At 40.2% G+C, this 13,168-nt stretch overlaps 1 protein-coding gene and 1 pseudogene across 1 annotated transcript in view; one reads left to right on the plus strand and one right to left on the minus strand.

Annotated features, from left to right (window-relative positions):
- Positions 1 to 13,168, minus strand: part of GPC5 (glypican 5) — a 1,236,000-nt gene that overhangs the window by 705,916 nt on the left and 516,916 nt on the right. The gene's annotated exons all lie outside the window — the stretch shown is intronic.
- On the plus strand, positions 10,347 to 11,210 carry LOC102565048 (small ribosomal subunit protein uS5-like; annotated as a pseudogene).

Here is a 13,168-nt window from a genome sequence, read left to right on the forward strand (position 1 = left end):
ATGGCTAAGTGTTCTTTGCTCCAATAATGTCTTTATTGAAGCAGAACTGTCTGTTTTACTTTTTAAAATTTCAGATTGCACTTTTTCTCTCCAGCAAGAGATACAGTTCTTTTCTCAAGCTGAACTGGAGCTAACTCCTTGAGGCAGGACCAAGAAACATCTATGGGAGGGTCAAGGACTGAAAGACTAGGGTCTCAGAGTAAGAAGCTACCCCAGAGGGCTCCCACCTCCCACCAACTCCCTAGAATTAGAAGCCAGACCTGGGCTGGCTTCAGGAGGCACTCTTAGGGCATTATTACACTGTAATTTTGAGTGGATTCTGGAGCTCTTAACACCTGGCTTCTTCATAAATTAACACCTGAAGCTAGTTTTAAGCACTCATTATGTGGCTTAAAATTACACCACTCCAAGGCAGGATTATCTCTGATCTGTGTCACCAAACTCATGTTACACTAAACACAGCCACTCTAGGTTACACTTTAGTCTAAACACCCCTCCTGCACACATTCCCTGGCTGACCCCATGCTCCACCTGCCCTCCCCAGCACCTAGATCCCCAATCACTGTCCCCTGCCCAACCTCCCTGCTTACTTGTGGCTGCCCATGCTGTCTATCCTAGCGGGGCAGACAGGGAAGGGTTAACCTGCCTGCCCAACCCTTGCCACTGTTGCTCTCTGGGCTCAACCTGGAGAAAAACAGCCTCCTGGCAGTAGCTGTAGCAGGGATTGGGCAGGCAAGTTAACCCTTCCCTTCCTGCTCCCCTGGGACAAACTGTGTGGGCAGTCCAGTGGGGAGGGGGACCTGGGGGAGCCCCAGGGGGTAGGCGACAGGGGCAAAGCCCAAAATGGGAGGGAGAGGGATTCTTACCATTCAGTCCTCCAGACCCGTGCTGGCCTATAGTGTGACTGTTCCAAACTCAAGCTATCACTAACACCAATCAACAGTTGTATGGCTTACAGTGTAAGATGTAACAAGGCCCTAGTGACCAGGCAAGGCTGCGGTGGTTCCAAGCAAGAGTACCCCTTCAAGGTGGGACTTTGTGATACAAGTCCTATGGAAATCTTTCCTTAAAGGGTTATACAAATGATAAAGGGGTCTGATAGAAATTGTAAATGATACTGTGCCTTTTAAATTAGGCAAGAAGAACCCTAGAATTAAGATACACATTTCTGTCTGAAACTTTATTTCATCAGTATCCCTCTTCAGTTGTTAATCTGGAAAGTGAACTGAAAAATCTTGGGAAGGAGTGGAAGAAGAAATGGCATAATATGCACTGTGTTACTTTTAAACCTAAAATGCTTTTGGTAAATCCTTCCACTGCCAAATTAGTGGAAAGAATGATGTAATCTTGTGCCATTAACATGAAATTTAATTACAGAGTATCTTAGTGCCTTGGAGTAGATGCATTATTAAAGTCATTCATTAGTGAAGTTGATCCATCTCCAAACTACTCTGGGGTGGTTCATCACCAGGTGCAGTTGCAGAGTGTGTAAGGGCCGGATGCAAAAAAAGGATTGAGCTGCCAACAAGTTAATGTCAAGGATATAGCACAAGATTAAAAATGGCCAGGGTTTACACTGACACAACATGTCACCTAAATTTTGACACACACCCAAAACTAGAATTGAAAAAATGAGTCTGTGGCCTGTGTCTCTTAATGGAGACACTTAAGCACCTTTTGGCCAAGGATCCACAGATCTGAAGGGGGGTGAATCATGCCCTTCTCCCACGGTTAGGTAGCTTTTATACTATTCCTTGCATCTTTGACTTAGGCATTTCTACTGATCTGGGAATCAAGATCTAAAGCCTAGACCTAAATTTAATTGTGAAGAGGAGGGGGATGGTGATGGCATATCACCCGCTTTTTTTCCCAATAGCTTTGTGGTTAGGACAGTTGCCCACATAATTCCATAGAGAGATTTAAAAACACATCTACTACTTCCCAGATGGCCTTAACCTTTCAGGTATAAGCTGAGCAAGGCTGAAACTATCCTCACAGTATCAATATTTAACTTATCTGCTTTTCTTAATTCTTACTTTCCTGCCTCAGGTTTTTTTCTGGTATACCTAACCTGCTGGAGTAATGAGTGTCTTCATGTTATCCTGCAAGACTTTTGAATACATCTGTTCCAGTACAAGCTAAGGACATAATCCCCTTCCAAATGTGTATGTAACAGGAAGAAAAGAACCAGCTGTGTAGAATTTCCATGGGTTTTCTCTAGCCATGGCCAAAATTAAGCAAATCCCCATTGCAGATTTCATTATTTTGGTGGTAGATTTTTATTGTCAGTAGTAATACTTCATTAAAATTCAGTCAGGTATAAAACATTGGTTTAGGCTGCTCATTTCTTCACGCTAATGTCTTACTGCCTGATTGTCAATTCATTTATGCTTTCCAAGGAAGCATTTATTTTTTAAGTCAATGTAATTTTTGTGTAAGCCTGACTGTTATCTCATTTGCTTCCAAACTGACAATTAACTCCTGATATATAGTCCCTAATGCACAGCCCCCTGTCAGCTACTTAGTAAAATGTTCAGCCAGTTAACTTATATCCAATGTAAGAGTCTACTGAAACTGTTTTTTGTTTTTTTTTTATTTGAAATTTATGTAGATACAAGGCTTAACAATGCAGGGCAGCTTTTTAAAATTACTCATGCATTCATGACACTTCTGTCATTTCATTTTCCTCTACAGAATATTTCCACAGAAGTTAAATATTATTGATAAAGTCCATGCATGCATTTAAGATATTATAGAAAAATAGCTGCATAACATCCCTATAATAGTGCTGCATAAGAAAGCAAATAAAGAAAGCATTTTTGTTCTCATAAGGAAACTTTATATTAAGAAACCTTTAAAGTACGTTAGAAAACCTCCTTTCCCAGTCACTCCCTTACCAAATCCCAACCTCTTGATACACTTATATAGATGTAGATATTCATATGAACTGTCATATGGGGGCAGACCAAAGGTTCATCTAGCCCAGGGGGCATGTCTACATGTGCATTTACATCAGCTTAAATTTACTGTGCAGTAAATTACTGCACGGTAAGAGGGAATTGTCCAGCATCTACACATGCAGATGCTAAAGCACATTAACACTATGTGTGGCCTGACTTGGGACTAAAGTTAGGGACTGGAGAATATGACAGGATGAACTCTGCAAATGTCCTGCTTCCCATACTGTTCCCCTAAAATATCTGGTAATTGCTACTTACTGGGCACATCTATACATGTGCATTTACTGAGCAGTAACCAACATTACTGCACAGTATAGGCATGTGTCTACACATGCATACCCATGCTGTGCAGTAAATATGGTGACTTACACTGACTTGAGCATAAATTTGATACCTGCATTGTGCAGGTATCAAATTTACACCCAATTAATCACTGTGCAGTAATGCACATGTAGATGCCTTACTGTGCCTTACTGTGCAGTAACACTGTGTGTGTGGACTGACTTGGGACTGTGACTGTGACTTCAGCACATTTGGGAGTTGGGGTAAGAAAGGTGTGTTGCTTAAATTATGTTCCACTTCATTCAGTCAGTTTCAGGCTTTTTTCTGGAGTAAGCCCCATTGTCATTCTGTTCAAACACTGCCAGATGTAGCATGTCTTCTTGATCTCGAAGACTGTCAATAAGAACTACTTCATCGTTGCATAGGCCCTTTCTGTCTTTTGTTTTCTGCATATATATCAATTTGTTAAACAACCTGAATCTTTGATGACTTACACAACAGTTCAGCTAATGGTCCATGCATTAATACATCTTATCAACTGCAAACATCTGCCTAAAAATGGCTGTGCTTTCATGACTGTCAAGCTCTAGGGAAAATGTGAAGTTAGATGTCATATTGTTGATCAAGTTTAAAACAAGGCATGAAAGATAAAAGATTTCTGGCTCAAAGCACCAATTCCATGTAAATAATTTAAAGTCCAAAAATAATGTGATACTCAACATTCCCTGGAAGGGGTCCTTTCTAAATGTCTGTTTTATAACTGTTCCTTTAGTATGAGGCAATTAATATTCAAAGGTTACCAGGGCCCCATGTATAAATGAGTTGTTTATTAATATTACATAAGCTGTCCTCCTTTCTTCTGCTTAGACAGAGCACGACATGCCGTCAACAATATTGACAGGAAAATACACATGCTGGATTTGAAATGAAGCCTTTTACCATTCATGAAGCAATTTGTTACTTAAGTGTGTCTGTTTATATCATTCTTTTCCCTGTACTTCAAAAGAAAAATTTAACAACTTAATTTAAAGCCTAAATTTAACGAATGAATGGCATGAAAACAAACCATTCTGGTACGGACAGTTTCATAAAATGCAATGCCAACTCTGGGTTTCATATGGACATAGCTCGTATTTTGTAGGCTTGTTCTACAAAGAAATATAGCTTTATAGCAGAACACTAGAAAGCTCTGGACAAGTGGCTGTGATAGTGTATATAGTTGCAATAGCTATCTATAAATAACAAAAGGGTATCCTTCTACCAGAAAGCTTTTGAGGGAGAAAAAAATCTAATACTTGAGATTTCTGGTTGTTCTGGCATCATAACATAATGAGCAAGAGCTTTTAAGTAAAAGTTGAAATTCATAATGACTGAGAAAAAGCAAATTAACTTGTATAAAACAGGTTAACATCAAACACAATGACAATAACTACAAAGCAGCATGCAGCAATGTATTGAATGTGACTCCATAATGAAATGATGATTATTTTGACAAGTTCAGCTGTTTAATATCATGCCTGACTGCTCCTTTAGGGTGGATGGGTATTTTTTTTTTTCTTGGCTATGACAGGCCTAAATGAATTTCAGCCCAAATGAATTAAAACTCCGTGATTCATTTACTTTAGCCAAAATCCCTTTAGCACAAACTAAATGTATGTTTTTTATCTTGCTAATTCATCAAAAGAAATATATGATTATATATTAAATTAAATATATCCAGTTAATGTTTTGCATCTCCTAATTCCCCTGTGTTGACTGGAAGAGACAGGTGACTGTACGGTACAGGTATCTACACTCAAACAGACTAAATTTTAACAAATTTTGATTTAAAATCAAGTCTATTTTAGGTCTGAAAAATTCAATATACTTGTTGTGTATTGAGCATCTGTATGCTCTTCACTCTCTCAAAAGAGGGCACTGCCTGAACTGCATTATCTTATGTTGGTGTTTGCTGTTCTGTTTGTATTATATAGTGTTAGAGAGCAGTTAGTTGTTGTCAATAAAAATGGTTCCCCTGTTCTTCCCTGCATGCTCACTCTAGGACAAGAACCTCACAGATGCACAAAATCAGCCACAAGTATACGATACCAGTGAGTAGAAATATTTCTAATACTTCAGTCAAAAAAACTAAAGAAAAACCTTTTAGTGATCCATGCTGCAAATGAAGAGGGATTAGGGCTCTTTTCCTCCCACAAATTGGACTGTGCAGTTGCTTTCTCTTATGGCTACTTTGGACCACATCAAAGAACTTGATGTGGCCAGTTTGTCTACCTGGGATTCTTACGCTGACTGGCTAGACTTTTGTTTACAAGCTCATAAGATTACTGACGATTACTTGATAACCAGAAGAGTGCAGTGCTACTGAGCATCATTGGCTCAAATAATTTTGATATTTGTTGTTTGCTTGTATTCCTCTAACCAAATCCCATAAAAAGCCATACCATGAGATCTTCAAATTGCTAAGATAATCATTTTGCACTAGCCTCATCCAAAACCATTCACTAGTTCCATTTCAACCAACATAATCAGTTTCCAGAGGAAGGAATTGCTGCATACATAGTACACATGGGTTGACTGTCTGAGAACTGTATTTTTGGTACTAGTCTTCAGTCCCTTCTTAGGGATCGTCTTGTGTGTGGTTTTTGACATGAACCCATACAATTCTGACTTCTTGCAAAGCATAACTTAATATTTTCCATGGCTCAAGAAGACGTTCTTGAATATGAAACTGTCTCACTCCACTTATGGGAAATCTGAATGTTGTCGGCATAACGGATGTCAGCCAAGACATGCCAAGTTCATTCAAAGGAGAACTCTCCAAGGAAGTCAGCACCCATATAATTCCTCCTGTTCAAGTAAACTGCTATAGCTGTGTGGGAAATTCCAGATGGGATACATGCCACTTCCATAATGCCAAATGCCACCATTGCCATCAAAAGGGTCACGCCAAATATGTGTGTCATGGGAACTCCAAGACATGCACAAAAAAGGCAACTAAGGGGAGTGCACCTCCAGTTACCATAAATACTGTTGCTGATTCAAATGAAATTCCAGCCCATGAGTTGAACCCTGATACTTACACTACCACATTTGGTACTCATGTAGAAACATGAGCATCAAAGAAGGCCTATGCAACAGAGATTCTCCAAGGTGCCCTCTGAGCTATAGAGGTTGACTCAGGATTCCAGTTTACCTTAACTTCAGAAGAGATGTACAATTCACAATGGCTTAAAAATCATCCACCTACTGTGTTGTGGAAAGCCAAGTTATAGATTATAGCAAAGAAACAATAGGTTAAAAGGGTGCATGTTATGTCAACATTCACTATGGGCAGGAACAAGGGTCCTCCACCTAATAACTGCCAAGGGTCAGAGACAATGGAGGAGAATGGTTTGCGCTATTAGGTATCAAATTAGCAGGAGTGCACAATTGCATGATGGATACCTTACAAGATGTCCCAAGGGATTTTAGCAAGGTTTTGATGAACAGTTTGGTGCCTATAAGGGACAGCCTTCGTCATTTACATTGGATCCAACTGTACTGTGATTTGAACGAACCTCCCTCATAGTCGGGATCCACAGATGTGTTATGCCTAGTGGTTAGAGCTGAGGTATGTCACTAGCATTCATAGTTGGGGGGCAAGCTGAAGTCAAACCAGGGTTCATGAGTCATGCCAGATGGGTTACCAGAAGCAGATGTCAGAAAGTGAGCTGAGGTCAAACAGGGGTTTCAAAGTTCAGGGACTGGGCACACAGGCAGGAAAGTAGAAGCAGGCGTCAAAAAAAATCACAAGGATGAGAGCTTCTCACAGACTAAAGCCAGTTTCTTGTACAGCAGGAGCCAAGAGTTCTTTAAAAACAGTCCTAGAACCAATTAGCAGTCTCAGCTGGCCCGGCATAATAGGTTGTGGGTTGCTAGCCTAGTTGCCCAGCTACAGAGCAGAGGCCTTACAGTCATGTTGGCATCACCCCTTGTCCAAAAATTTATGCAGAGATTGATTGACTTCGAGAACAAGGAGGAAAAGGTGAACATGAAGAAAATTTAAATCAACATGACCCACTTCCAATGTACCCATTGTATCATGAAGCCAAATGGTGATATTCAGTTATATGCTGACTACAAGTGTATTAAAGAATAAGGCACTACTGAAACACCCATACCAGATTCCAGGAGTAAACCAGCTTCTTGCCACTCTTACTGGGGAGATGGTTTTTGCTAAATTAGACTTGCTCCAAGTGTACTAAGACCTCTTTGTAGGTAATCAAACTGCTGATGTACAAAAAATTATCACCCATAAGGGACCCTTCAGAGCCCAAGTGCTTACAATTTGGAGTAAGCATTGCACTAGGAGTTTTCCAAAAGTTCATGGATAACTGACATGTTTTAAGGGAGTTGTGCCATATTTTGCTGATGTCTTCATCATCAGAATTAATTGTCTGACTACAAGAAGTATTATGCCACATTTCTAATGATGGCTTGAAACTCAAGAAAAATAAATGTGATTTTGGAGTAACCAGCATGGAGTTGCTAGGGTTCCAGGTTTGATGCCACTGGAATTCATCTAGTGAATGGAAAGGTAAAAGCTACTCAGAAGGCACCAACATATAAGAATGAGCAGGAACTGCAGGCATTCCTGGGTTGCTTAGTTTCTATAATTCTTCCCTAAAACACAAGACTGCAGTTGTTGAGCCTTTGCTTTGCCTATTGGATAAGGATGCTATGTGGAAATGGACTAAACTCCATGACACACCTTTCAATATGTGAAGCGACTGTTGTTGTCCAAAAATGTGCTAGTAGAGAAGTCACTTCTGCTTACTTGTGATGCTTCACCATATGGAGTGAGGGCTGTCCTCATCCACCCGCAGAATGATGTATACAAAGCTTCCATTGCCTGCTATTCACAAACTATGAATAAGACTAAGAGGAATTATGCCCAAATTGCTAGAGAAGATCCTGCAGTAATTGCTGAGCTTAAGGGATTCCATGGGTGCAGTAAAGTGTTTGCCAGAAGTTAAGTCTGGTGACCAAAGAGAGATATTGACATTGATCAAACAGTAGGGAGGTATAAATCATGAAAATCTACACTCCATACACCAGTTAAGGCTCAGTCCATCCATGAAAAATGACCAGGACACCATGGTCTAATCGTAGTAGCTAGGGTCAGAAGGGACCTGAACAGATCATCTAGCCTGACCCCCTGCCACAGGCAGAAATCTGCATATAGATTTTCTGCATATAATCTGCATATAGATTTTCCTGGCCCTTTCAACAGCCAGATATTATTTTTTTTGTTGATTCTTTTTCAAAGTAGCTGGACGTTGTTTCCATTGCATCAATGACTTCATGCTTCACACACTGTATTCTGAGTTTTACAGCAGCTGTTTGCAACTCATGGTCTTCTAAAAATACACAGAGAGAAAGACAAGTGACTAACAACAAAACTCCCACCTCCATACAACCTAGCTTTCCCTCAAAGCCCCTCCTTTAGAAAAAGCTTGAGTAAATAAATACATTTTATAATGGATCCTGAAAGTAAAGAGACTCAAGCCGGATCAAGAAATAAGGAGATGGACATTCTGAGTAGATAAGTGAGTACTGACAATCAGCCATTCCTTCTTCATGAGTTTTTCTTAACACTGGAAGAAGACTATTCATCACTGTCATCAATTTAGTGTCAAAACACTTGAAAAAACACATTTTTTTCTATGTAAAAGTAGTTAGTTTGTTTTTTGTTCAGAATAAGACTAAGCAGTGCTGGAGATAAGCAAAAGTAAGATTATTAATAACCATGTTTCCAATTCTGTTGATTTCCCTTACTTAGTAGTCACCAAACAGCCCATGTGAACTTTAACATGATTGAGTTGCAGTGAAATGGTACATCTGATGAACACAGCCTTTCATCATGGAAGAATCCTACTCTTTTGAGCTGAGCAGACATCTTTCCCACATGAGTATGACTAATATTGTCAACTTTAGCAGCATCTAAGCATTTAAGCTTTATTCAAAACTAAAAGAAGTTCTTTTTCCAAATAAAAACTTAGCATAATCTATGCTGCTGTTGGCAGGAGTTGTGAAAACAGCTGCTGCTGTTACAGTGCCTGGAGGGACTGCTCCACTTATTCTTAATTAAGCCTTGGAAGAAATGGAAAAATAACTTTGGTTTTATTTAACTAACATCAGCTCCTGAAGCTTCCAGGAGTTAGAATCATAGAATCATAGAAAATTAAGGTTGGAAGGGACCTCAGGAGGTCATCTAGTCCAACCCCCTGCTCAAAGCAGGACCATCCTCAACCATTAGCCTTCTTGTTGCCAAGAAGGCTAATGGCATACTGGGCTGCACTGGTAGATGTGTTTCCAGTAGGTCAAGGGAAGTGATTGTTCCCCTCTATTCAGCACTAGTGAGGCCACATCTGGAGTACTGTGTTCAGTTTGGGCCCCCACTACAGAAAGGATGTGGACAAATTGGTGAGAGTCCAGCAGAGGACAACACAAATGGTGAGGGGGCTGGGGCACATGACTTATGAGGAAAGACTGAGGGAATTGGGCTTATTTAGCCTAGAGAAGAGGAGACTGAGAGGGAATTTAATTGCAGCCTTCAACTACCTGAAGGGGGTTCGAAGGAGGATCGAGTTAGACTGTTCACGGTGCTGACAGATAACAGAACAAGGAGCAACAGTCTCAAGTTGATGCAGGGGAAGTTTAGGTTAGATATTAGGAAGAATTTTCTCACTAGGAGGGTGGAGAAGCACTGGAACAGGTGGAATCTCTATCCCTGGAGGTTTTTAAGACCCGGCTAGATAAAGTTTGGCTGGGGTGATCTAGTTGGGGCTGGTCCTGCTTTGAGCAGGGGGTTGGACTAAATGACCTCCTGAGATCCCTTCACTCCTATTTTTCTGATTCTATGATTCTAGATCATCCCAGCCAAATCTTTGTCTAGCCAGGTCTTAAAAACTCTCTATATAAGGAGTGGTATTTCATTTTAATCACAGAAAAAATGTGGCTTTTTTGGTTACTTTTTTAAATCTTAAAATTGGGATTTCTTTTTAATCAAAGAAAACCAGGAGCTCTGCTCATAAACAACTTCTACTCTTAAGAGATCAGCAAATGGCAGACAACACCAGTACAGTAGGAGGCATGGGAGTGGCATGGGGTGGCTTCCAGGGAGGGCTTTGGCAACGGCCTCCAGGATCATGGGCAGGGCCAGGGCAGCGAATGGCCCAACACCACAGGTCCCATAGAGGCAAAGCTGAAGAAAAAGCTTGGCTGCTTGGTCAAGTATATGAAAATCAAATCTCTTGAAGAGATTTATCCCTTCTCCCTTACAATCAAGGAGTCAGAAATCATCAACTTTTTCCTGGGATACTCCCTAAAGGATGAGGTTCTGAAGATCATGCCTGTCCAGAAACACACCCAGGCTAATCAGTGTACCAGGTTCGAGGCTTTTGTTGCTACGGTGACTACAATGGGCATGTCAATCTTGGTCTCAAGTGCTTCAAGGAAGTTGTTACTGCTTTCTGTGGGACAATCTTCTGGCTAACCTATCCATCGTACCAATGCAACAAGACTATTGGGGTAACAAGATCAGTAAGCCCCATACTGTACCTTGCAAGGTTACAGGCTATTGCGGGTCTGTTTTGATGCGTCTGATCCCAGTGCCTCATGGTACAGGGATCGTATCTGCCCCAGTTCCTAAGAAACTGTTGATTATGTCTAGTATTGATGATTGCTACACATCAGCCAGAGGCTGTACTGCCACATTAGGCAACTTTGCTCAGGCCACGTTTGATGCAATCTCTAAGATTTACAGTTATCTAACCCTTGACCTCTGAAAGGAGACTATGTTCACCAAGTCTCCTTATCAGGAGTTCACGATCATCTTGCCAAGACGCACACCAGGGTCTCAGTGCAGAGAACCCAGGCAGCTGCTGTGGCAACATCTTAACATGTTTTTGTATAAGACAATAAAGTGATAAGCAGGGGTCCTAGTTTTCCCTGATAAAAAAAAAAAAAAAAAAAAATTCCCATTTTTTTAAATTAAAATAGTAACCCAAAATCCACATTTTTTCATGATTATATATATATCGTTGCTGCTGTGCAGTAGCATCAGCATCATGGTTCATGCCCGCCAATGCTATGTCACCATAGCAATGAACTACTTTGTCATAACTTGTCACTATGGTGACATAGCATGTTTTCTAGATGTGCCCTGCATGTAACAAAGAAGCTCCTAGTAGCACAGGATCCTTAGGGTTAGACAAATACCAGTAACAGCTACAGATCCTCACCACAAAGTAGATGCTCTTTTCACATTTCTTTCAATTCAGTTCTCCTACCACACCAATTCTGAGTTTGTATACAGTCATGATAACCTCCAGAGTGTTACTGGAAAAGTTCTGGGTAGAAAGTTTATACTAATGCCGTTCTCCCTGTAGATTTACTTCCTTCTGATCATCAGTAGGGGACTCAGAGTTCTTTTCCCTCTACAGCTTCTGGCCATCTGAAATGTTCAGTAAATAGATCATGCAAATAAAGCGGTTTGCTGGTCATTCCTTCCCGTTCTCTAACAGATGGAAAAAGAGATTTCCTTACCCTCTAGAACATAGGATTTGCATGGTTTTTGCAAACTGAAGCATTTTGAGTTTGAACTCAAGATTGTGTTTGAACTTATTCTGATTTAGGACTTGAAAAGTTTCTTCATTTGGCCAGGGGTCCATCTCTTATGTTGGCAGAATACTATCATTGCAGATGCCTAAATGGCACTTACCTGCCATTTGGTCACTTAAACACAGTTTAGAGCACCAAGGTTCTAATACTTCTTCCCCAAGAGATGGTTTGAATTTATAGTTTTTCTTCTTTCTAATACCCTACCTTAATGAGAAGGGTGTGTGGCTCTGTACAATGGTTGCTACAGCCAAAGGGAGGGAGCCCTGGGGTCTAGCTTGGTTCCTTACTCTCAATGGGGCAGCAACTGCCCCACAGCTCTCTATTCATTGTATCCAATGATTACTGATTTCAAGGTGCAGTGGCCCAGCTTCAAGAGAAGGGCTAGCAATAGAGGAAGTCCTCAACAGTGCCTTAGCTCTGGGCTAACTGACAGATTCATAACCCATTGGTAGTCCAGCCATTACAAAGAGATGGTAAATCATACCACGTAAAGAATGGTTACCTAAAAATGGTTTAATTCCTTTCTTTCTTTCACAGGAAAATGATGTGTGCATCATATATGCTACATTAGCCTTGCACCTCCAAAATTCTAGCCAAATCTTTGAGTGGCTGGAAACACTTCAGTATTTGTAAAAGTTTAATCTAATAGGTTCACGAAAATTGGGGAAGAGCCATTAAAAAAATCATCTTGGTTTGATTCCATAGCAAACTGATTTGAAGGTTTCCCCTTCATTGGTATTGTGCAGTTTTTGGATAAGCATCAATAACAATTAGGTTCGTTCACATTTTTTGCTCAACCCAGGCAAAAAGATCACTTGGAAGTGATCTCTAGAAGGATTAGCACTTGTATAATAATATGTCTTCTTCTGAGAAATATATCATTTGATTTGATTTTTAAGAGCTATTACAGAAAAAAAATTAAGGCTTCTGAGACAAGTATTTACAATTATATAATGTAGCTTTTGCACTCAAATTCTTTGGAAAGAAACTTATAAATATCTGGAAAAACTGAGGTTGATAAACCAATGCCATGTCATCTCACAAACCTGGGAGAACACCAGCCACAAGAGAATACTACCTATTAGTTATTGAAATGTTTAAATGCTGGCATAAAAGGAAGCTGTCACAATATACCAACTAAAAGGGACTGCTGGAGGACCATTAGTTAAGGATAGATAACACAGAGCGTGATACAGAAGACGTCACAATGCTAAACAAATCTTCTGTTATTATTGCTGTAATAGATAAAAATTATCATTCAT

Source organism: Alligator mississippiensis, chromosome 1 (genome assembly GCF_030867095.1).
Source record: "Alligator mississippiensis isolate rAllMis1 chromosome 1, rAllMis1, whole genome shotgun sequence".
NCBI lineage: Eukaryota > Metazoa > Chordata > Crocodylia > Alligatoridae > Alligator > Alligator mississippiensis.